Genomic DNA, 23,604 nt, shown 5'->3' with positions numbered 1-23,604 from the left:
CCGGTGCATTCTCCAGTCTTTGCGGATATTCGCCGGGGAAGACTTGGACGATTACTCGATCACGAAGACCGTGTACCTTCTCTTGTCGGAAGTAGTTTTCCTCGTGAACTCGAACTGTTTCTCGTGAGCAGAAAACTTGCGAAGTTTCGGGGGCCGTTGATAGAATTTCACAATATTTCCAGCAACTTTCCGGACGAGTGTTTACCGCGGAATTTGCGAAGCGAAGATCGTGGAAACAGTTTAGAAGTGCCCTCGATCTCCGGTAAATGCGACCAGCAGGAGGCACGATGAAATATCGAGCTTTGAGCTATCGGGGGTAATGCTCGAGCAAATTTTGTTGCTCGTAAATTCGAGCACCTCTTGTTTTCTCGAACGAACTAGTTCTGAATGGTTTGATACTCGTTCCGAGGAAATATGTCCATTGGAATTGCAATCTGTTACGCGAACTTTGCGTTTCTGCCGTTCTGCTTTTCATGCCCTACTTTGATTAAGATCCTTCAATGTTTTTTAATTAAAAGTTTCGGTGTACAACGAAAGATACCTGGAAACGGTGGCGCGAACATCAAAGGGGAAAAGTAAAAATGCAAGTCGGCAATTGTATACAGCATGTAGTTCAATAATTACAGTAGAATAATTTACTTTGTTATTTTAGAATCTGTTGGTATCTTATTTCAGTTTTATATATACGTAACAATTACTCGTAATAAATGTTATCATAAAATCTAGTCTTTGTACTAGTTCCACGTTATTTCTGTTATTTGAGAGGAATCTATTAATATAAAATTATAAATGATTTTGTAACAATTGTTACAAAATTGGAAAACGTTTCGTTACTTCGAAGATATCCAACGTATGCAGTAAATTAAAGATATCTATCCTGTATTATATTTAGACAATTTTTTAATGCATACCTGTGAACGAAGAAATCGTAACAATTTCATTTAAACGTTTCCCGTATTCTGGAACTGACAATACTTACGAATCTGTAATAATGAAACTGCGATAATCATCGCAGAGAAAGTGGATGCAAAGGGATTCGTTATTAGGGAATTACTTTGATTAAACGCGTGCATTTAATATTGTATTTGAAGGGACATTTTATTTACAGAAACTCAATATTAAATAAGTCATCAGGAATCAAATCCTAACTGTGTGTGTTCGCTCAATAATACCGCTTAAGGGTTTCAAATAAAACAGTATTATCGCGTACACACGTGAACATATCTCAAGTCAGAGACATCGCTTCCCCTAAAATTGCTAATAAAACTCTCTCGATATAACTTGACGTACCCACGGTCTGGCGATAAGATACGCGTCTTCTGGAAGACCCGTGGGTCGTTGGGAGCACGTAGGAGCTCTCTTTGGTCTTTCGATCAATCGGCAAACGCCCCGCCTCGGTTGGAACACCGCAAGGATCCGTGGACATCCCTTCGCAAGGATTTGGAGCGAAGCCAGAAAGCGATACCTGGAAATCTGTCGGACAACTCGATTTCGTCGAGAGCACGCCGGAGAAACTTGTTTACCGGTCTGATAATGGTATTCTGTCGGGTGCACCGACAGTTCTCGTGTTTCTGCGGCACTGTTAATGGACTTACGACGAATCGCCAGGATTTACACCGGATTACAAACGCGTTTACGACTAATCTCTTCGTGTGTGACCAGTCTGCCCGTTGATGGTCTATCTTTCTCTCTCTCTCTCTCTCTTGTCGGCCGTCTCTCTCTCTCTCTCTTTCTCCGCTGGTATCTCTGCCTATTTATCTTTCTCCGTTCGCAGTTACGCGCGTCTCCTGGTCTCCGTTGCCGTTTGTGTTCATGGTCTCAGAGGCAATTCCCGCCAAGATTAGTGGTCTAGAACGTGTTGTCATGCAATGCGATCGGAACTGTGCGTTTTCGGTTCCAGAGACCGGTTGCACGTCGCGTCGCTTCCATGTTTATCGACGTCAATTTGTTGGGGGATATCTCGACGAAGGTAAATTACCGCGTCCTGAGATTCAATTGATAGATCGCAGTTTAAAAGTCCGCTTCAAAGAGAATCGTTTAACGCTAAAACTACCGAAACTTCGCAAAATAACGAGTTTTATTTTTGAAATTTCTCCTGAAATTATTCAGAACGCGTAAATATTTATTATTCCGCTGCTGTAATGCAATGTAAATTATAATTACTTGTATGTATAGACGCACGTTAGGAACTAGGTGTCCAGGTTAAAATGATCAACTTCTAATATGATAATATAGATAATCGTAATTAAGGTAAAAATTAAAATTAGTTTTATAGCAATGATACATTAGTTCCTCTACAGAAATATCTGGGAAATCAATCTCGACGGTCCCAACCGTATGAACACAGGATCTTCGTTAAAACTGAATATCTCGTGCAGTAATCGATTCTGCCTTGCCATTTCCAATTCCACTTTTACGCATCCAAACGACAAATCATCGGGCCAAATCTGTCGAACGATCTTCCGAATTTACTTTCTCCAATCTTATTCGTTTCTCGCGTCATGCTTGTTTATCCCACTATCGAAATAAATATACTCATCTATATGTTCAACCATCTATTCGCAATTTAACCATAGTCCGATCGTCAAGCGTTCACAGTTAAACACACGGCCATTTTCCAAGCTGTGCAACACCAGAGATTCGCAATTCGGCTCGCGTCCATAAATCGTGGCCCGACCAAAACGATGGAGAACGATCGACAGGGGAACTTCGTCGTGTCGTTCGTTGGATGTCTATAGCCATAGGCCGAGTTGTATCACCAGAAGCGGTAGTTTCTACGATCGGACAATTTGCTTGCATAATGTGACACCCACGCGGCTCCCACGCGCCATCAGCGGCGGTTGAGAACCTTCGTTCGAGTTATACCAGCTATTAGCGATCATTTACGAGGACGCCGTTGGAATACGATCGAATACGATTAGGCGGAAATTGATCGACCGACCGTATGAGAAAACTCCAATTGTTTCTATTCCGCGTTGCTACACTATCGTTTATAAATGTTAAGGCACCTGCTAGTTCCGAACGAAATAATTAACTTGAACCAATCGATTAGAATTTTTTATTTACTCGCGTCATTACGTATTCCTATGAAATTCTCGTTCAATACACGCAACAAAAATTCGTTGGCACTAATTTGCCACAGTCACGGGCGTGCAGAGCGGTTCCAAAATCGTGATACGAAAACGAAACGAGAGAAAATTAATTTTATTACTGGTAATCGATGAGATTGTTGTAGAACACTGAATGTATGGATTTTTTAATTAATCAATTTAAGGTTGAATTTTTATGAATTCTTATTCTCTTATATTCTCCGTGTGAAATAATAAATTCTTACAAGTTTACGTCGTTTCACGATGGTTGCACTGTAAACGTTTATGTATTTATGTGAACTTTTAAGGTGCAAAATGCGATAGTATGTCTATGTATAACATTCAAAGTGTAACTCTGGTTGTAAAGTTTAATGGACGAAACAGATTTCCACTTAATAGCTCCGTTTCTGTGCTTGTGTTTAAAACCTGAATTTGCAGAAACATCCATGGTCTACCAATGATTTTTCAGGTTTACTTAAATTATCGCTAATGTATTAATACGCTGGTGTATGTTTCCCGATATTGTACGTTGATTTCAAATTAATTCGCGAGATTCGATCGTCGTTGAACACGATACATTAAGCCATTGATACGGAACGACGATGTAACGACGGGAGTAACGGCGATGGTTACTTACGGTTTAATGGGAAATAAAAGCGAGTCTGTTGCTTCTTGAGATCATTCGTTTTAATGGGAGGATTATGTGCAGCTTGGGAGGACTGAGTTTCTTGAAAAGGATTATGGATTAGCGAAACGATAATTTAACATTCTGCGTATTCGGGATTTCGTTCGCTTATGAAAGGAAAGGTATGATTGGCTATAGGTTTCTGCTGTAATCTGAGACATGGAAAATAGTGATTGCAATAAATAGAAATTTGTTGTACTGGTGAAAGATAAAGATACGTAATATCCTTACGTATAACGACGTAGTAAAATAAATATGTACTTATATAGCGTATTAATAATAGCGACGATAGTATGTATAATAATAAAATACGATGACATAACAGCAACTATGATTTTGCTACATGTAATGTCATTTCCAAGTCATATTGTGCTATAGAGTGGTTATGGTGGTTAATATAATGTAAGAATCGAAAGGAATCGAGAAGATCAAATGAAAGAAGGTTTTATCACACGATTTTGTCTTGTCTTTATGAATTTATTTATTACCGAAGGGAAAGAATCTTACAATCAAATGAATGGATCCCTTGTTTAAAGCGATCAACCATCGAATGGAAAGATATAGTTTCAAATCTCTAGTTGGGAGTTTCATTTCCTCGACCTATTTCTCGTTTCTTCTGACCATAACGAATACTATTTCAATTTCTATTATCGGTAAATGTATATTTCAAAAATATGCTTAATTCTCTGTTAGACCATTGTGTCAATTAAAATCTTGTTTAATCTTCTCACCATCTCGATAATTTTTATATCTTTCGATATCCTATTTTATGTTCGAAGAAAAAAATCTCTGTTACTGTAACGTTTACGTTACAAATTCGGAGAACGCTTCAAGCGTTTTCATAAATAGTAAATATAATGTCCCCAACTTTTTTTTATTATTTTAAAGATTCTTTACCGTCTCAGTAACATTTCATTGCTGAAAGTTTACGTATATTTTCAACGAACCATCGCGATCAGATTCTTAAAAGCTTACCGAAAGAAGTCTATCCTTGATTCTTTAAATTCTTCCATAAAATCGTGCTGTTTCATATTCTCTCTCTCTCTCTCTCTCTCTCTCTCTCTCCCCAAAAAAGAAGAAACGAGGCAAAAGAAAAAAAAATTAAAAAAGAAGAGAAGAAAACTTTCTCAGAATCGCCGGACCATCGTTCCCCACTGTCTATAAAAGAAACGAAGAAGGCCGGCTATGAGCATCAGCATCAACGTTAGAAACATAGTAGAAACGAACGAGTTGACTACTTTGTCCGACAAGTAACGACTTCGTTACTCTGGCTGGAAATTCTAGCGAGAGATCGGGCACGCCTTTCCGCGGCGTCATAGCGGCTTAAGAAATTACGTTCTTGTCGGTGATTCCGCGAAGCGGCCTTCCGTCGAGTCCTTAACTTCTTTAGGGCTTCATTCTCGAAGATCGTAAGGCGAATCGTACGTACCTTTTGCGGCGCTTGTTCTCACTTAACGAGATGCGTGTTCTCGCGCTGGGAATAGAACCGGCCAGAGAGCAAGCCCACCGAACCCTTTCTTACGATCGGTCTTTTGCAATTCTGCCAACAGCGTGCCGCAGGCCTAACGTTCGCGCCGCGCCGTGCCGGTTTGTTTGAATACCGCAGATTATATAATAGATACGCTGTACGCCACTCTAAAGGCCCTGCTGTGTTTTTCCTTCGTCGCCGCGCCGGTAGCCTTCGACCCAAACTAGCGATGGAACTGACACGATACAATGTTGATGATACTCAAACAATTCGATACTAATCCATTAATATGTCGACTAGCACGCGATCTTTCTTATATTTTGTCCTGGCAGCTGCAGTAGATTGAAATATAATACGCTACAACATTCAATTTTTGTAAAATATTACACCATATCTACGCACTTTTGTTCGAATCATTGCTATCGTTGAAAATTTATTGATCCATGAAATTTATCTCATTCTAATCGTTCTAAACAAATTTAGCAACGTAGGTCATCGGCAAGTGTTGAAGTCAGTGTGTTAAGAACCAAGCAGTATAGGTTATCGTACGGTTATAAATACTGCAATATCTTTCGATGTCTTTCAACTAAAATCGTAGAATCTACGAGGAAGAAATATAAATGGGAAAAATATTAAGCGTTTGCTTGAATATCGTAGAATCTACAGCGTGGCTTATATAATAGATACCTAAACCATGCTAGAGGTCCCCAATCCCCATGCATTTTCCCTTTCATCAAGTTCCATCGCTAGACATCATATAGATTCCTACTACGTTCGTATTGTAACGTATAATATTGATATCAGTATATTCATGTAGTATCTATCTATGGTATATTAGCGTTTTAATAGAAATATCAAACCGAGTACTGGTATTTTCATAAAAGTATCAATCAAACATAGTAATTTATATTAGAATATTTCGTACATCAGTAAGTAACAAGTTCTACAATTTTGCAATTTTACATCCCATAGAATAACTAAATGACTGATTGTTTGCAAAAGTTTACTCATAATATTGAGCTTCTTTATTATCAAAATTACTGTTCCTAATAGAAGATAGAATTTTATTAGTCACAGTATATATCAACTTCGAACTTGACTTGCATCCAATAATATTAGTTCAATTGAGTACGAGGGTCTAATTATTGTTATCCTCGTAAAAATGTTGATTGTTCTCGATACCTACGTCCTTGATACGATACAATATAATATAAGATGGAAATATTCGTACTACTATACGCTATCGATAAGTATCGATGCGGTATCAGTCCCAACACTAGCTCGAACACGTTTACTCGTTGAGGATAGTTGCCTTCTCGGCTCTGGCCGGTGAAAACATTATTCCTGAACACGAAAACGGCCAATTACGAATCTCTGACGGGTGTATTTTAGAAACAACAAGCGTCAACGGCCAGGTAACGTGTGATTCATTGCATTCGAGCAACGTGGATAGAGCTCGGTTGCGTGGTGAATAGGGTAATAACCGGTGCCACACGATGTAACCTGCTTCTTCTTATCGTCGTACAATAATATCGTGTAGACCAATGCGGAAAGGTTTTAACTTTTCGTTGACTGCGCGAAATCCGACTGTAAGACGAGCGACTATTATCGTTTGATATTTGCTTGGAATTGTTGCTGCGTTTCGTGCAAGGGAATTCTGGTAGAAGCAAATGATTATGTTAACACGTTGTTGCAACTTCATTGTGTTCCGATGCACTTTACGTGTTTGTTATTCGGATTCTTCAGACAGAAATCATACGATGGGAACTTTTTGTCGGTAGTAATTATAGTTTGTTCAACCTGGCTGGCAAATTATGTGAAAGAATTTTAAGTGACTGTGTAATTGCGAGACATTCTTTTTTCTTCGTTATTTATGAATAAGTCCATTAATTGTAAATAAATATGTTTTTGCGTAAAGAAACATTGAAAAGAGATATTAGAAAAAAGAAGTTACATTAATATGTTATTTCGTCGTAAAAGGATATTTTGAAAAGATTGAATGTATAAACATTTTTTGTGACTACGAATAAAATATTTTCACATTCGGGTAATTTAGAACAAAATTCTGTATTTAATGGCAGTATCGATCAACGTAAATGTGTGAGAAAAACGTTTACGTGATAAATGTTCATACGCAAATGAACACTTCGCAAAAAAATTTTCCACTGGTACCATACATCGACCTTTGCTTCTTCTCAAATAGTCTGTTTTCTTATCTAACGCACGGATAAAAAATGAACGGCTAAGGTCTGACTACGTGAAAGAGCGTTTCTTCTACGGCTATTAGAAGAAATCGATCTATTAATCGACTGCCGGAAGTCGTCGGCCGAGTGAATCGACTGCTGTTATTCACGACCTACCAAGAAGAAAGGGGCCAAGCTGCGTCATTTAACGTGAGAAGCAATTTCATGGTTGCTCAATAGAAACACGTCTTTATAAGCAAAAGTCAGCGAAGGCTATCATTTGTGTAGCCTAATCATTTAACGCTTGACGTAATACTTCTCTATTTGATTATTGAATAAAATTATTAGATAGATTTATGCTTTAATATTAGCAAGGACAAAAGTACATCTCTCTTTTTCTTTCAATATACTCTTCTTCCGTGTACTGTTTTTATATCTCAAAAACAAACAAAGAACATTGACATTCCTTTAAAATAAAATTCCTTTTAATACAATAGGAACTTGATTATTCGAATTGCGTGATAAAAATAACAGATAAAATATAATGAACATATAATAATAATAAAATATAAAGCTTGCTTTTTCGTATTGTTGCACAGTACTACAATATTATGTCTAATGTTCAGTGATATATAAACTATGATAAAGATACATTTCTAATTTCTACGCCTTTTTAAAATTCTATTTGGTTAGATCAAGACGTGACTTCCGGAAGGACATAAACAGGATGGTTGTTTCACAGCTCCACGTCCCTTTGGTTGATTTATGGCAGCTGGGACTGAAACAAGTATAAATCTCTGTTTAACTTCCCTGTTAAGTCAGAAGGTGTTTAGTATATTCTTTCTAAGGTCACAGCTGTCGTACAATTGCTTAACTTACATAATAAGTTTTTCTTTCCTGAACATATTTCTTAGTGTGACATAAGATTTCGTGCACTAATAAACGTCGAATTACTAATATCAATACTAATACTAGCTAATCAACTAACAATTCTATAATACTACAAATATAATACCAAGAAGATTAGAAGAACCAAAATCTTTCTGAGAACTTTAATGCTTCTAACTTTTGTGTTAAATATATCACAACTAAACACTTAAATTAAAAGAACTTGCGAGATGAAGTAGAACATAATAAAGTATACTGAGAATACGTAACAGATTAAAGAAAATATATTAAAAGTACGATAATTTCTATTATATTGCATCTAATTAATAAATTATCAATCACTTAATTCTTCCAAATTCCCTTTTCTATCATACAAACTTCAATTTTAGAAACTTAATTGCCCAAAATTCGTTCGAATAAAAACACTACGATTACAAAGGATTTCCTATCTCAAACAACACCGATCAGAAAATCATTCATGGAAATAGGATCAAATCGAAAATTCTTCGCTATCACATAACGGAAGAGATCTGGCGGAGCTGTCGCTTCGTAGCCAAGAAAGCACAACCGATGTTGCGTTTGTCTCCCTTTCCACGGCGTAGTTTGAATATTCAGTGGTTTTCGTGGCTAAAAGGGGCGAAGGGCGAACAGACCTACGAGGATGAGAACGAGAATGAGAAAGAGAAAGCGCTGCGCGAAGGAAATCCAGAGGCACGAGGGATAAGCCAGCTAGAATCTGGTGTACATCCCCGTTTAGCAATTAGCATCTTGTATTTCGAAGCCGGAGTTTCCTCCGGATGGAGCCGTAGGAAGAAAGCAGAGCTGAGTCACGAAGTCAGCCCCTTGCTTTCCTGCCAGTCGTCTCTGAATATCGTTAGCTTCGGCGAATTTAATTCGGTGGTCGTAATTTAGCACGCATTAGTGATGTTCCACGGTGAAATTCCGCACGATGTTCGCTATTCGACGGCACGATTAATTTCTAGTTGAACTTTGTTTTCCTCGTCGAGAACAGGCTGTGCTGCTTCTTTGTCGGTTTCTATACCTGTACTCTTGTTTTGTTGCTTTGTAGGATACAACGGGGACAAATGAGGGGTTGAACTCTCACCGATGAAAGAGGAATGTATAGTTGTTGTTTTTCAATTTAAACAGGTTAAGGGGAACGAAGAATATAAGGTATAAATATAAAAAATTATGTAAATATCCAGTAGAATAGAATGCATTAAATATAGATAAAATATATTAGCGCTAATGTATTTGAACATCTCTATGTAATAAACAGGAAATACGAGAATAGCTAGTAGAATTAATCGATGCTCGGGAAAAATGTTATTCCTTGTTATTGAAATTAAATAACCCGGCTCATAAATGTTTCTAAGTTTTGTAGTTTAATTAGATTTATATTATTATTATTAAATGTTAGGCTTGCAATTACATATGTTCTGGTATTACATATAGAAAAATGTAAACGATAAAAATTTGACTCTCTTATTATATATTTTAGAAAATTTATTAATTTAAACATTATCTTCAATTCTCTAGTAAATATATATGATTCAAACTTGCGCAATTTTTATTTAAAATAATTTTCAATATTTTTTTTGGTTGTAATGTAGCGAATGCGGGAGATCTCGCTACATTCTCATCACTTTTCTCACGATTTGACACCTCGATCGAATAGTCAGATAGAAGAGCTTGACATTTGACCCGTCAGGCGGAATCGAGCTTGTGGTTGAAGCTTGCTCTTTTTCCGTTACCGGAAACGCTAGTAACCAGAAACGATCGACAAAGAACGTCCCAAATTTCCAACCCGAACCACCATCTACTATCCATGAATTCTGACTTACACGTGTCTATGTCACACGCGTGCACCCTTGTCCGAACACACACGATCATTCGAGGAACATGCATACGTGTGCAATGTATGCAATGTATACCGTGAATCAGGTATCCGCGTGATTTAATCACATCGCTTTGTCTGGACGAAGCTGTTTCCGGTATCGAATTATCCGAGAATCGCGCAGCGCGATGTAATTGATTGTTGCCGTGCGTTTGTACGTCGTTTGCGTTTATTGGCGTATTATTTTTCGTATAATTTTCAGTTAGACGGAATAGTAGTGGGTTTTAGCCTTAAAAAATAACAATTATAATTTAGTACATATATATTATTCAACATATTAATACATTATTATTAATTGAACATTATAGTTATCATCTCCAAAATCATATAGAAAATACCTAGATACACAATGTGCGTATATAATTCTCAAACAGTAAATGTTTTCGATGAATGTCGAAGATCTTTAACAAACTATTACATAAAAACGTATTGTACAAGGTACTTTCAATTTTGCCGACCAAACTGCAGGATGATAAATTAATTACGCAACGTAAAGTAAAAAAGAAATTACCCAGCCCTTACTTCTTCGACATCATGTTTATTCCTCTGTCTATTATCCAAGAAATGAAACGCTTTTACCAAATTCATATCTATTTTTCCAACCATGGTAATACCATCTCCTCGATTCGATCCAATTTCAAAACCTCTTCAACGCGATTCCCATCCGAAAAAGGGATCTCTTTTGGCGAAGGAAAGCCCGTAACATAGGTTGAAGCGTGAAACGTGATCACGGGATCGCAGATCGCAAAATAATCGAATTGTCGAGCGTTCGATCAGCGACGCGCAGCGATACAGCGGTTGTACACAGAGGCGGGCTACGGTTCCGTGACGCTGAAAGCATGCACCAAAGTCCCTTTTAGCGGTGCTTTCAACGCTTTTCCCGCCGAAGCTGTTCTGGCTCGTTCAAATATTAAAATAAGCGAGCGGGAGAAGCGGAAACATGCTCCAGCTTACAAAAGGAGATTTTCTACTTTGCCGTGACCCGGCGTTCTTCTCCGCGTAAGGAGAAAAAGAAAGGGAAGCCAGGAAGGGAGGAAAAAGGGGTTGATAGACGGAGGGTGGAAGCGTTCCGCGTTCCTTCAACCGCCTTTCGCTTCAGAGGCAAAACAAATTTGCAAACGGAAAGACACGGCTACGCTTCCGTCTAACTGATCCTCTGGTTATTCGTTCGCGTATGAGAAGAACGGAGATGAATCTTCGTGAATATCTCACGAGACGATATACTCTCTTGGTAAAAAAAGATAAAGACGAGGTATATGAGACATCAAGGGTTTCATCTGTACGTAATATTAATATCTTTGACAATTGTTGGAAATCTAAGGAAAGATACGACGTTCGAGTCTTTTTAGAAACGTAAAATATCAATTCAGAATTAGCACAGAATTAGAGTATCCATTAAGCTAATTTTTATCAGTACGATAATTACTATAAAATAGAAAGCAATAGAGAGTTTCATGTAAATAACTGTAATTTTAATTTACAGATAGTAGTTTTTTCTCTCTACATACACGTGACCCTATCGCACTATATTTCCTTCCGCTTATTTTCGATGTTTTCGTTTCAAATGTACCTTTTCTATATACGAGATGTCTGAAATTTGACAAAATTCTTGTCGATACGCGTGATTTTTTCTTTTATTTTTACGTTAAACATTTTCAAATGCTACAAATCTTCTTGTTCGTTAAAATGAATAAAAATGGGAAAATTACTCTCTCGAAAGCGAGATTGAAATGTTCGATCGAAAATGAAATTCGAGGATCGTTGCAGGGTTAATATCAAATTACAAGTGGTTTGCGATTTAAAATTCTAGATGTTTGCACTCTCCGTCAGATCGACGAAGATACCTATGGATCGTGCAAGACTCTAGCTACGACTAAATCAATCGATGTATCCTGATAACGCTTTCATTTATAATTTGATTATATCCTTTTTATTAAACGTACGCTTGGGGGAAAACGTCTCCTTCACGACGCGACGCTGCGCAACTACATACACTTTGATTCTATTTTAATACCGCGAACGATCAACACCGCGGTTTGCGTCATTTTATATTTGACTTGCTGATTCGTGGAATAACATGATTCCACGAATCGCCAACATTTTTAGAATATCGACGAACCGATGACGCGTGAGAATGGTTCGACGTTAAACAGCAATTCCGTTTCGCTAGGGGAGTAGCAAGAATGGTTGTTAGGGCGAGACCGGTTAAATTAACTTGACAATATTTGATGACAATATTTACCTACCATTGTTTTAGAGTTAATGGCTGATACAATTGAATTTCGAATATTGTAGAATGGAATGGAAAAATATGTATTGTGTATAGTGTTTCTTAGGTCGACTTTCTCTTGTGAAATAAGTAAACGGCACGTGCCATCGTGTTGACAAATGATTATTTTTCGTCGCTTTTCGAGGAATGAAGAATTGCATCTGATGTTGACAAAAAGACTTACCTAAATTACATTAATTTATTAGTAATTATATACGTCTTTTTCTTACACTTTTTCACTGAAGGATGACAAAGAAACTTGGGATTATCACGAAACTATTGTAAATTATAAAGTATATTTTTCTCGGAAATATTTATTAATCAGAAATGGATATTATATTAATATTATGATATTGTAAATAGTAATCTTATCGTTTGTTGTTTTATATTGACAAATTACATTATTTCGGCTTATAAACATCTTAAATTCACTTTCGTAATATTAATTTCGATTATTTGGTACTTAATAACTTAATATTCCATCTCAATAACAAAAAATTCGTATTATAAATACAAAAATCAGATATTTATCATAAATACAATTTTTTCCAAGAAATAATTCTTACGCGAACTTCTCCTCCGTGCAGTTTCCTTGTTTCTAATGTAATTGTATACACTATACGCATAGAAACAATAACTAATGTAATTAAGTAAAAAAAAGGAAAAAATAATTTATCTTAACGTACGTTTCTAAAATCTGATGAATTCTTCAAGAATCAGTTACGCTCCACAGAATGAAAGAAATGTGTGTATTTATAATTTAATATTATGTTTCACAAAAGATCTTTAATCTGTCAATATGAAATGCAACGAGAATACACTTCCTTTTCCTCTTTCCATCATAAAAGAGGAAAAAGAAACCGTGAGCAAAGAACAGCGTAAAAACATATACGGCGAAGCATTATCGACGCGGCAATCTCCTACTGCTCGTCAATTTTTCTTATTGCTGGATGCGCATTTTACATTGTTGTACACGTAGTGGAAGGACACGGAACGCATTCAGCATGTTTATCGGTATAACAAATCAAGTCTCATTTGAGAAATGGATCGTCACGCCGGTGTGCTGTGCGCGCGGGGTTCGTCTTCTCTCGCGCGGATAATATTAAAAATATCACGTGCACGTGTACAAGCTGGCCGGCTCGTACGGATAGAGTCATTTTATCGTTTCTTTTCTTTTGTATGTTGCAGGTACGTTCAGTGCATTTCTCAGCGGGCCGACACCGCTAGTCCTGGCGATCGTGCTATTCTCACTGCGATCACGTATGTATCTTTGCACGTGTACAGCGTGTCGATATTAATAATGAATGAAGCTGTTGCATATACGGCTCGTCTCGTTCGCTCGAAATTCGCGCATGATCTCTTCTCCCGGTCGCTTCAATCCTTCTCTCCTCCTATTGCACGATTATTATGTGCATATTTCATTTCTTTTCCGTAGCCTGCCCGTCTGGAAAAATATCGTTCCCAGGCTGGAATACCGCTTGAATAACGCAATTACAACTATTGATACGATTTTCTTCTCGAATAGTTTTCTTTTCTTTTTTTTCCCCTTAATTTCTTTTTGCCCCGGCATTCTATTATTTCTTCCTTCTGCTTTTATCTTGGTAACACATTTGTTCTCATTGCCTCGGTTAATTGATTTCAAAAGCGTTCTCTTCCGGTGGTTATAAAGATGGATTTTTAAAAATTTACAATTCTAAAATTGATATTTGGCTCGAACAAATTCCAATTTAAATAGTATCGCTGCGATTTTCAACGGAGGAAAGATTCGCGTTCGAAAACCAGCAAATAGATCGAACGTGATAGAACGTTAGGTATTTCGATAGATTTTTTTCTTTTAAAACACTGTCGGACCGTAGTAAAACGGTTTTATAGCGGAGTGGCACTAAAAGGGAGAATAGAATACCACTACGAGGGCGCTTTGTTGGGAAAGGTTACAGATGAAGTGGAATTTATCTAAAATTTAATTTCTATTCCAAATAATGGAAACAGAAAACGTATAGAAGGTACACAAGTTATAAAAAGAGATTACGTAATGGAGTAATGCGTAAAGATGTTTTATTGAAAAAATTTCAATAATGTATACGCCAGCTTACATGTTGTTTCGTCAAAGTACAGAAAATGTATTTGATTATAGTATATTTTAATACCTTACTATAACGTCAACAAGATAGAAAGAAGGAAATTATGATAATGACGTAAGTACTTCAGTTTCTTCTAGACAGAAATGGCGATGGAAAAGATATCAAGCAAACCCTTGGAATTTTCTCCAACCATAATCTCCGGAAACAAAATTCCAGGATGTACATTAACTGGGAAGATTTCAAATAAAACGTCGCATTAATAATATTGGTCTTTAACGAGTTAAAAGAATATATGCAGATAATTTGAAAGAAAGGCTGCAAAATTTATTAAATTATTCTTCTATGTATATATACATTATTGTTGTTATTAAAATCCTAAAAAGAAAAGGTGATAAATAAGCCGGTAAGTTATTAAAATTAACAATGTTCAAACCCATACTCTCGAACTGTTCAAACCTTTAAAAAAACAAGGCTAATAAATTTGACCACCGCCGGATAGAAAAATGAAAGTAAAAGAGAGAAGATAATACGTTTACTCTGTTCACACATACATATTCTCCATAGGATTGTCAAATCTTCATAATGAATTAACCGATCCTCCCCAGTGAGTAGACGTTTTTAAATGGCGAGCGAGTCTACCCTCTTGGTGGATTAACATAAAAATAAAAAATAAAAAAAAAAGCTACGATGGAAAAATGCAGATCGTCGCGTTTTCACAGGAAATTTGCATGCGACGCGTAAAATTTCTCTACGACCAAACGGCAACCACTCGGTTTCGCTGAATTCGATTCCCTTATCAGTTTGATCCCCTATTTTCGCGTCGTGGAAAATCAAGGTGAAGCGGGAACGCGGCTAGGGGAATCGCGACACGGTGATTTAAAACGGCAGAATAGTCGATGGCGAGTGCAGGGTCGTGGAGCGAGGAGGAAAGAAGATTATAAGTGTCGCGTTCCATTTACTACTCTTCTCCTGTTTTATCCAAAGAGGTTTTTTACGCTCGACTCGAGCTCCAGCTCCGGGCAATATCCATAACAAAGTCCTTCAGTCCTTCTTGTCTGCTCATTTTCCCAGAGACCCGTTAAATAAATCGCCCGTAAAAAAGAGACAGTTTGTTTTAAATTTCGAGTAAATTGGTGGAAAACCGTCCGTCCGTCGATGTTACTTGTGAAAATCGTTTACGTTTGCCGTTCGTTTTACCAACAGCATATACATTCACGATAATATCGATAGAAATTCCATATTTTTCCCCTTTCCTTTTTCATAACGTATTTGTATTGTATATTTATTGCAAACAAAAAAAAGAAAACAGATTTGTGCCGTAGAATTTGCACAATTTTGCATTTTATTCTTTTACTGTCATTTTAGTAATTTTCTGTACTTCTCTTTCTCCCTCTTCTTTATCATTATTGTTAGCGTGAAATATGTAAGATAGCGATTGTAAATATTCTAAATAACTTTCAAATTCTAACGAAGATGAAGTATTGTCTGAATGAATATTTATATATATCACAATTAGCCCTAAATTTCAACAGAATATTTCTTCTAAATAGCGTAATTTCTAAGAGCTCATCCATCCGATCTAAAACGAAGCGCAATAAAAGCACGATCGCGAAATGTCAAGCAATAAGTTGAAAATTTATTCAAAACCATTGAACAGTATCATAAGTACCATCAACAGGGAAAAAGTGAGAACGAGCAACTATCAATCTCCGTCACGGAGCTACACGAACGTCAGACGTTCTTTCTTCAGTAGGATGCGAAGAAAAGTCTCGCGTTCACAGTCGCTGTCATCCCCAAGTCCTCTATCATCTTGATACGAAAAGCGAATCGACCCTGCGTATCGTTGAACACATTTGTTTATCTTCCCTAGCTCTAATACATCGCTGTAAACACTTAAATCGGGCGTGCAAACAGGCGAAACAAAAACACCAGCGCACCCTTTCTCCGCTATGTTATCCAGGGGATGATCAAAGCACACCTTCAGCTTGCGAAGCTTTTTAGAAATCGCTTTTATCTCACGGTGCTCTGTCGCTCAAATCGACGAACGTCATTCGTATTTGTCCTCGCCCTTTGTCCACGAAGAAGTGGCTTCCAGCAGCCAGTCAGAAGTGGTAATACACTATGGCTTCAGGCTGGACAGTTCCGTCGATTTCCTTCTCGGGGGTGAAAGTAGGACCGGCTACAGGCTGCTTTCACCAGAGAGTGTCTCTCTGTTTTTCTGTTTACGCGCCGCGAGAATCGCTCGAAGAAGCCAGGGGATGCTGCCTGGATATCTAACCGTATCCTCTCTGGTAAATACGAGGGTTATCTGACCTTTTCTACCGGTATTTTGTTGGCACTGCTCCTCGTTGGCGTTGATCACTGGCGCTCAACTGCTCTTTTGTCGCTTCCATTTCTTCTCTCGACCATAGATACACAATATTGAGCGAATCGACGATTCTGGCGCTCCTTTTGTTTGATTCGGTTTGATTTCCTGCTCGAATTAGATTATATCTTGACCATTGCAGCGCGAAGTATTTATTTCTCATAATTTTGCACCAGGGTTGGGAAATAAGTGTGTATTTTAATTAATTCGTCCGTTGACATTATTAACTTTGACTGGTAGGAAGAATTGAGGTTCTCGATGTTCAATGGAATTGCACGGCATTACGTAAAAGTGGAAAATGTATTGTCACGTCTCTATCAGTACTATTTTATATGTAAAAGATGGGAGGAGTGAGAGAAGAAGAACAAGGAATGTCGCAAAATAGACTTTCTTTCTTCAGAAAATTAAGTGTTACTCTTTGATCCTTCAGTAAAAGAACATGGTTAAATAAAGTTGAATTCAATTATTAGTTGTAATATGGAGTTTATATTCTTATTAAACATTAGGAGAAAATCAATACGAAATCTGAATTTTGAACGAAACAGGTACACGGTATAATTCTGATCTTCTGGTAGTTAGTTTATCGAATCGCAGGTTGCACTAAAGTTGACACAGGCAGTTAGTTAAGTTTAGTCTTTCGGTTTACGTACTGTACATTGTTCTTAGATATGAATTTCCAGGAAATATCCTTACCACCATTGATGGTTGAGGGAGCGAAGTTGGGATGTGATTTCGTAATTAAATGATCCGGGTTGGAATTATGTGCACTTCACTAAATGAATGGAGGGTAAGGTAGACTCGACAATTTGGAAGGTGATTTATGACCGCACACTAAAGGGAATTGTATTAGCGTTGGAGGTGCTATATGTGTCAAACAGTTAATAATGTTTAAAGTCTAAAGTTGATTATATCAAACTTGTTTTCAACACCACAAATTATCTCACATTCTAACTATTATTACATCGTCAGTTAGCTAGTAGAATGACTAAACTGGAAGACATCAATTTTTCAGGAAATACTTTTGAGATAGAAAGCGAGAAATAGAAAATTATTAATTATTCAATCATGTAGCAACGAACGATTTGTTATTGGATTTAAGCAATAATCTTTAGTTGTTGAGTCTCTGTAAACACGTTCGCTATGAGCGTTATATAAATAGACGTTTAAAAATTAATTTAGATTTCATTTTAAGCTGTAAAATGAATGAATGTATAACTGATGTTCTCAGTTTACTTTGCTCCAATCTATTAGTTAAGGCGTTAAAAAGGTATATTATTAAAAAAGAGTTGAAACAACCCTATTTTGAATTGTAATACTGTTCTTCTTAGATACGCAGTATAATCTTATTAAAAACTATATTAATCTTATCATTTTATTGGAACAAATATAAAGTTGTTGATTTTTACACCTATTACTCTTCCATATAATAAAGTAGTAACACTCAACTATGTAGACTGTACACTGATTAGGAAAACACACGATGAAAAAAGTTTGTACGCCATCGAGAAGGATAATCCAAAGATGGTCTTCTAGGAGTTCTGTTAGAACGCTAAGTGCATTTGGCCAGCTTCCAGCCGAACGACGACTTGCACGGCTTTCCTGGATGTGAAATCACCGTGGTACATCCTCGACTCCACCCACCTGTCTCCTTTTTTTTCTTCGATCCCTCCGGCACGTCTGTCACGGTCCTTCCAACGTCCAATCCCCTCGAACTTTTCTCGAAGCTTTTTCGTCGGTCTCTCCTCTACTCGAATTCTCTTTTCCGCCGGTCGTTGCTTCCTCATGGCAGTGTTCTTTCGCGTTCCTAGCCGTAGTCAAGGGTTTTTCTTCCAAGAAGGCGAGGTGATTTGTTGTAAAATCATCTGGTGCCTGAGATAAGCGAATCAAAGTTCAATGACCGAGCGAATCGCCACGTATCTTTGCAGTAGCTGATGGAATTTTTTATAGATGAAATGTTTCCTTTTTATCAGAACGATAAAAGATACTTTGGGAATATCCAGTGATTAATTCAGATAATATATGTTTTTCCTGTTAAAATTATTTGTACAAACTGTTATGATATGATGTAATAATATTATGTAAAGTTAATTCGTGTAAATTGATAAATTACATAAATCGATTTACTTTTGCGGATTTTTTTAGAAGAGAATTAGGCTTATTACAGAATGTTATCAGCTGTACTTACTACTGAAATTTTTATTTATGTACGACATATGTAACTCTAGCAATGCTGCAGGTCATAGAGAAGTTTCGTTTTGCTATTAGACTGTCTCTTCACCTTTTTGCTACAATTCTTAAATCTAGTATCTAATTGTCTATGTTCGTTGACAATGATACCGTCTATAAAAATCACATCATCAAATTTTTCATTAGCTTGGGTGTATTGAATGAACCCAAACTACGTTATATTTGACGTAAAAATTTCATGTTTGTAGCTTTTCAGGTTAAATCGTCTCAATTTTTAATCGAGTTAAAATGAACATGCATACTTTCTCACCTAACGAAAGTACCACGACGATGCACACCAAGTAAGCTCAACATCGACACACACCACACCATAACCGAGTCACACAAATTTTCTCGTGTATCAGTCTTCAAGGTAGACATACACTCAAGAAACAAATGAATCGAGTTTACCAAGGCGCGATGTACACCGCGAAACAAGCGTTCATTTATCATTGAGCCTTATTCGAGGATTTCTTTCGAAAGTTTCGCAACGTGCTGACGGCAGATGAATCGTCGGAGTTCGTTGTGTCTGAAGGGAGAGGTTGCTCTCGTCAATGCCGAGTTCTCGTTCGTTTGCTCCGAAACCGTCTAGCGACGACGAGAGACGAGGCCATAGACTAAAGACCAGGGTCTAGTGATTGTGGGTGGTGGCAGCCTTGGACCAGCAGAAGTAGAAGGTTCCCTTGTTGGTTTCGTTTTGGTCCGGAGCTTCCGTATCGGCGTTCTTAGGGCTTTGGGGCCTGGCGAGAGGCAACTTTGTAAGAAGCACTCGAGCGACAGAACGTTAAGGGGCGCCGCGTAGGGATGCGAAAAAGCTTGCTGAGACACATTAGTCTCGGCGGGGGTCAACGAGTGAAAATAAATGGCCCATTACTTCACCGAGAGCCAGTCTATACTACAATGTCTCCGGCATACGCGACCAGACCTTGTGCCTCGCTCTCTTTCTCTTGCTCTTCATGGACTACTTCGTTCTTCTGGAAATTCACGGGGCAACGATATACGAGCCAGCACCGAGGATAATAGAACGTAAATACCGCGATGAAACGATAGAACCTGTTACGCCGTTATTATCGGCCCCCGGGCTGTCCCTGTTCCACGGCCAAGCTGTTCGATCGATCACCTTTCCTCCCTTTTTCCTTCTTCCTACGGAACTTTAAGAAAGAATCCGTCGATCAAATTTCAAAATAACGCGATTGTTAAGCAGTGTTCGGGCTCCTTACGCTCTGTTCTTAATTTTAAAATCTTTATTATTGGTTTCGGTGTATAATGAGATTTAATAGAATGTATAAATACATAGATGATATCATGCTTTTCTTCTTCCTTTATATGCATTTACAACAAATTTTAATCCTTTCAAGATGGAATATTTTTTAGTTCACGAGAACAATTAGCCTTTTTACTAGAGTTATTCACGATAGAAACAGATTTCCTGGAATAGTTTTGTGAAGTAGACACAATACCATAAAACCTGAGACTTGTTTTACCAAAAGTAGGTACCCAGATACGTTCTTCGTGTAGTTAATTAATAACTTACTGAACCACTATATCATGTAACATCGCGTGTCAGAGGTTTATTACTATAAACAGGATAGTATTAACTAGTGTTATATTTTTCGCTTTCATTTGCAATTTTTTAGAATCTGACCGGAGGATTTTGGAAATGCCATCTTCCGGTGTAAATAGTATGTACTACAAGAAAAACGAATAATTTTTATAATACTTTATATAGCATTAAAAATACAGGAAGCATATTGTAATATTCATAAAGCATGAAAGAAAAGGAAGCTTCTATTCTTTAGGTAGTAAATTAAAAAAAAAATCTGGACGTTAATGCATTTAGATACGAAGATTCCTAAGTAGAAATTTCGAGCTTCTTCGACGTTGTTCGTATGCGTCCATCGGTTCGCAGCTTCCTCAAATTCCTCGAAAGGAGAGATCGCGTATTTTCCCAGTCAGGTTAGCCGGGCAGTGGTTAAGAATCGACAAACTTGTCGTTTCATCTTGCAGTGGCAGTGAAATTAATCGGCGAGACGGGCTGACGCGTGCCCAGAATTACTTCGGTGAGCCTTTTTGTCCAGGAACAGGTCGAAGCAGAGGAGCCTGGATCGAAATTGTTTCTGCTCACGAGGCTCCTCTCGAACCTTGAGCTTAATCGGACAGAGGACAAAAGTTCTACGTGTTTGCTCGCTTCTTTTTCTCGTGACTTTTGCGTTGCGGCAAGGATTCTTCGAATTCTTCCAATTCGGTCGAATCGTGATTGAGCAGAATTAAAACTTTGCTGGGATAAAATAAGCCAGAGCAAATTTCATTTGGAGAAAGAAGTAGTAATAACGACATTTCTACTATTCATTTTATGTTGAAATCAAATAGACCGTTTTCAAACAATTTTCTATTCTAGTTCATTTTTTTTTCCATAGAATGATAAATAACAATCTGAAGATAAATGATTTGCTTATTCATATAAACTAAAACATGTACGCGCGTGCTTATTTTAAATGAAATGATATATTATTGAAATAGTTACATTGAAATTGAAATACTTTTCAAATATTTTGAGTAATATCCACACCTGAAATAGAACAAATATCGATACATACATATAATTTTTGCGAGATGAATACGTTTTTCTAGATTTTTATATTTCGTTGAAAGAGGTATTAAATTTAGGTCTGAATTAAAAATAACGAATAATAAAATCTTTTCGTCGAAATTTATATTAATCAATTTTTAAATTGGTAAAAATCCATTAAAGACGAAGCTTATATGCATATAAAAATGTATGATTATTACAATACTTTGTAAAAAACTGAGAGATTATATTTTACGTCAAAAATAAAATGATAAAACGGTTGGTTTTTTTCCGATAATATTCATCGTGCCGAAAAAACTGTACAAAAGTTTCCAACGATAAAGTATTGTCCTTTTTTTAACAAAATGTGCACATATTTAACATATGCACTCTTTTTGCATCTAGCAAATATTTTTGCCGCGTTTGATTATTGTACCATAAATTTTCAGTGAAGGAATATTTAGAATATTTAGCATTGAATAAGTTTTTGATTGACCCAGTTGGAAACGTTAACATTGAATAAATGAAGCAACGTTCAAAGTGGAACTTTGTTGAAAAAGGTATAAATAAAAACAAAATGATATCATTCCAATTTTCATTTTATTTATATTATCAATTCATTTATATTATCAGATTAATTTATATTTTAATTCTTTAAATTTCATACGGCCTTTAATTCTATGGAGACTACTTTTATAAAAAATATCGATAAATTGATTGCTAAATGAAATGAAATACTAAGCTCAGACGAGAACAATAATTTAAATCAATTTGCAACGATTGCCTCAGCCGCTATAAAAACATATCGCAAGCGATTCACTTAATTGAATGTTCTCGTGGATATCTGTTTTGTTAATTAAATGCAACAACACGATCGGTAAGATACTTGGAAAGCGAATATCAAATATTAAAACGCAATGTTCAAGGAGAAAGCATTCTAACGGCTAGAGCTTCGATGTAATTTATTTTCTAATTAACACAATTGCAGGTTTGCTCGGCGATTCGTCGTTGCAGTAAAAACTCGCTCGGAGGCGTTTCTGTGTTGATAATTTAATTCGAAAACTGAACAAATTGTTTACACTCGCGAAAGAAAGAAACATCGCTGTTGGAGATTAATTAATTAGACAGGCGATTTATCAGCCCTGCGTTTCCTGGACAGAGAAAAAAAATAAAATGGGGTCTATGCGAATAGTCGACGAACGACGCTCGGTAAATTGAAATACGTCAGGAACGGAGTCGGCTCCGTCTAGTTGAAGTTTTCATTTATTTATTATTGCTAATTATATAAACGTATCTTTTTACATTGGTAAATAAATTGAAACTTTTTAAATATCTACTCGTATTAGTTGATATCGTTGGATCATAAGCGATCCTCGGGAAAGCTCCACAATTAAGTTAATTTGACTCAATTTATAGATCACCTACGATCATCTACGATACCAACTGTGAATTAATCACCGCATTATTGTATCAGTACCTGATTAACGAGGTAAAAAGCGAGAAAACGAGAGAAAAATGCGAGCAAGACAAGAAAAGAGAGAAAAGGAATAATTAAGGAGCGAGCGAGAGAGAAAGATAGAGAAAATGAATAACTTAGAAACGAGAAGAGAGAAAGGAATAATTTAGAAAGGAGGGGGGGAGAGGAGAACGAACCATAGCTGTGGCAAACAAAATGCAACACCTGCGGTTACTTCCGACAAGTACCCATTAACACCTTGCAATGCGTTTCGCATTACCGTTTCAGAAATTGAAAGACTGCTTGCAACACAAATAAACTACCGTAGCCAGTGATCTTTTCGATGATAATGTTGATACTGACGGTTAACTGGCAGCTCAAACGAAGGAAAAGTTGAATGAAAGGGGATATCGGTCAGCGTATTATTA

General features: G+C 36.9%; 1 protein-coding gene and 1 long non-coding RNA gene across 3 annotated transcripts in view; both read left to right on the top strand.

The window, feature by feature from the left end:
- LOC125385046 overlaps nt 1-15,860 on the top strand; it is a 116,702-nt gene extending 100,842 nt beyond the window's left edge. The window contains exons 2-3 of the long non-coding RNA XR_007223987.1: nt 13,668-13,739; nt 14,688-15,860. This is a non-coding gene — a long non-coding RNA (uncharacterized LOC125385046). The remainder of the gene's footprint in view (nt 1-13,667; nt 13,740-14,687) is intronic.
- Nucleotides 1-23,604, top strand: part of LOC100646174 (nuclear receptor coactivator 6) — a 381,486-nt gene that overhangs the window by 145,464 nt on the left and 212,418 nt on the right. The window lies entirely within an intron of this gene.

The sequence above is a fragment of the Bombus terrestris genome, chromosome 4, assembly GCF_910591885.1.
Source record: "Bombus terrestris chromosome 4, iyBomTerr1.2, whole genome shotgun sequence".
NCBI lineage: Eukaryota > Metazoa > Arthropoda > Insecta > Hymenoptera > Apidae > Bombus > Bombus terrestris.
The sequence above is the reverse complement of the archived record's forward strand: the minus strand, read 5'-3'. Positions and strand labels throughout refer to the sequence as shown.